General features: G+C 33.7%; 1 protein-coding gene across 6 annotated transcripts in view; it reads right to left on the bottom strand.

Moving 5' to 3' along the window:
- Positions 1–3,349, bottom strand: part of ROBO1 (roundabout guidance receptor 1) — a 1,138,975-nt gene that overhangs the window by 420,382 nt on the left and 715,244 nt on the right. The window lies entirely within an intron of this gene.

The following is a 3,349-nucleotide window of genomic DNA, read 5'->3' on the forward strand; positions in this document are numbered from 1 at the left end:
ATGGGTTAAAAGTTTAAAACAAAGCTGTCACTGTTTTTTTCAGAATTTTGGCTGCGATTTTGAATCTGGGATTTATTTTATATTTTCAATAGTCTCTCTCAGCTACAATGTAAGTTGAAATAATCTGGTTTTCATTTCTCTGAGTATATTTCTTTGGAACATTTATAAAACTTGGGTCATGGTTCTTTGAAACAGGCTTTATTCCATGAGCTCTGCCTTCCCATTTTATCCTCAGAACCAGTGTCTATTATGAATCAAGAGGATAATTTTTCCCCATGGCTTCCCTGTCAAAACAACTGTCAATTCTTTTAAAAATTTCTGGAGTAAATAATGTTTTATAACTTACTCTAACTACCTCTGTTCTAGAATGTATTCACATCTCAAATTTTCCAAGAACATATTTTCAGTCCAATCTTTAAGGCACTTGAAGTCTTTGGTTCTCCATAAACTGAGAGGAAAAAAAGTTTCATCCTAAAAAAATATAATTATAATAATAAGATGGAAAATAAGTTTTTACTCTACAGTTCAAAAGAGAGATTAAAAAAAAAGATGCACTGATCAGTTTTTCACATTTAATCTTCATAAAAACGCTAGAAAGATTTTTTTTTTTTTTTACAACTTCCGTAACACTTACGAGCATAGGAAAATGAAATGCAGAAAGATAGGAGACTGGTCCTTATCACACAGGATGGCTTGTAGATCAAAAGGCAGGTCTGCTCACCTCTAACTGCATGGTGTTTTTATGACACCTCTCACAGCCTCTAAGGGAGGAAACAAAAGCTGGGAATCCATTTGTAACAGGGTCTTAAAACAATCATGCCCTTTGAACCAGGCATCCTAACTCTAGGAAGCTAATATTACATGTCCTTGACAGTATTAATTAAAATAATGCAGAAAAGGGGAGAAAAATAGAAAAGGGCTAAATTTCTCTTCTTTCTTTCTTTCTTTCTTCTTTCTTTCTCTTTTCATTTCTTTTCTTTTCTTTTCTTTTTTTTTTTTTTTTTTGAGATTTTAAGTAATCTCTACACCCACCATAGAGCTCGAACTCATCACCCTGAGATCAAGAGTCTAACTCATGACCCTGAGATCAAGAATCTTATACTCTACTGACTGAGCCAGTCAGGGACCCTGAAAAGAGCTAAATTTTTAATTAAAAAAATGGACAAATAAACTATGGTGTGATTTAATAGATTATTAGTCATTAAAATAATAGTTATGAGTTACTTAGAAAGCTGAGTTACTTAGGATAAAACTGACAAAGAAAAGTTTATATATTATGTAATTAAACTGGGAAAGATGGGTTTGTAGGTACCAACAGAGAAAGGTATTCTGCATATTGCTGGGTGAAGAAAGCTAGTTATGTATCAAAAAATAATAATAACATGAATGTCCTACTACATATAAATTTTTAAAAGAAAATTTCTCCTCACCCCTAATCATCATTATTGATGATCTAGAGACAAAAACTGCTAGTAATTTGTAAACTATATATTTTCATACTATTTAAATTTAGAACAGGGACACCTGGGGGGCCTAGTCAGTTAAGCATCCAACTTCAGCTCAGGTCAGGATCTCAGGATTCGGTAGTTCGAGCCCTGCATTGGACTCTGTGCTGACAGCTCAGATCCTGGAGCCTGCTTCAGATTCTGTGTTTCCCTTTCTCTTCGCCCCTCCTCTGCTCACACTCTGTCTGTCTCTCTCTCAAAAATAAACATTAAAAAAGTTAAAACCAAATTAGAACATGTTACTTTTAGAATTATGAACAGAATAATGATATAATACTAACAATATGATTGTAGGTAGGTTGAAATTCAATGAAATAGTAATAGTTTATATTATAGCGTGATAAATACATATTTATTGTTTTTTAAAAATAAAAATTTGTTTTATTGAAAAAATATAAAATAAGCATTATAAAAATAATTAAAGTTCTTTACAACTAGTAAGTTCCTTCTTTCTATTTCTCTAGCTCATGCATTTTTATGAGAAATTATTTTGCTTTGTGATTCTTTTATTTTTAATTTTTTTTCTTTTTTAACATTCATTCACCTTTGAGAGACAGAGAGGGCACAAGTGTGGGAGGGGCAGAGAGAGAGGGAGACATAGAATCTGAAGCAGGCTCCAGGCTCTGAGCTGTCAGCACAGAGCCCAACGCAGGGCTCAAACCCACGAACAGTGAGATCATGGTCTGAGCCGAAGTCAGCTGCTTAACCAACTGAGCCACCGGGTACCCCTGCTTTGCGGTTCTATTAGTAGTAACCCAGGTTCCACTAACAAATAGCCTCAGGTAGGTTTATCACTCTTACAGAACTAATTTACTTAGTTAATTTCTATGAAAATATTCAAATTGAAATCCAGCTTGACTGAATAATTGCTGATGTCCATTAAGCAGAAGAAGAAAATTAGTACTATAGTATTCTATTAACTTAAAATTCCTCAATTCACAAAGGTGGTAACCTTAAATTTCACTTTTGTTAAACAACTTGAATAGTACAAGCAAAACTGCCATGACCACTGATGCATTTAACTAAGGGATCTCATAGGTTTCGAGCATCTGAAGTACTTTAGAGATATGTTTACTGATAATTAATATTTTTTTCCAAAAATTTTTAGGTATTTTAGAAACATCCATTTAAAAGTTATGAGAAAATATCTTCTTTCCCTTGTAATATAATTATAATGAGGCAATTATGAAAGAAAATGTGATGAATTTTGAGCTGAGTTACCAAATTAATCTCAATCAACGTTTCCTATAACTTTCCTAGAAGAACCAGAACCAGGTAGTACCGACGTTGACCTCTTCATGTTACTGAGGGAACTCCACTTCTAAGTGTTTACAAAAAGTGAAAATTGTCAGTCTTTTTTTTTCTCCCTCTCACTTCTCTTTCTCTCTTGTCATTATAAGCATAAAGATTAAAAAAATCATTTATACAACCAATATATTTTGAGTATTGGGGGTAAATGTTACCTTGAATAAAAAATTATAGATGCGATTTCATTCATCTTTTCCTTCCCACTTGATACCACATGGTGTATACACGTACTATATATGGTTGTATTTCAACTACAAGAATTTAATGACCAACATCCGAAAATCCCACCCACTCATCAAAATTATCAATGAGACATTCATTGACCTCCCCACTCCATCCAACATCTCAGCCTGATGAAACTTTGGCTCCCTACTAGGAATCTGGCTCATTCTACAAATTCGAACAGTCCTATTCCTAGTCACGCATTACCCATCAGACACAGCAACCGCCTTCTCATCAGTAATTCACATTTGCCGTGAAGTCAACTAGGGCTGAATCATACGATACATACATGCTAATGGGATTCTGTATTTTTC

The sequence above is a fragment of the Leopardus geoffroyi genome, chromosome C2 (genome assembly GCF_018350155.1).
Source record: "Leopardus geoffroyi isolate Oge1 chromosome C2, O.geoffroyi_Oge1_pat1.0, whole genome shotgun sequence".
NCBI classification, from domain to species: Eukaryota; Metazoa; Chordata; class Mammalia; order Carnivora; family Felidae; genus Leopardus; species Leopardus geoffroyi.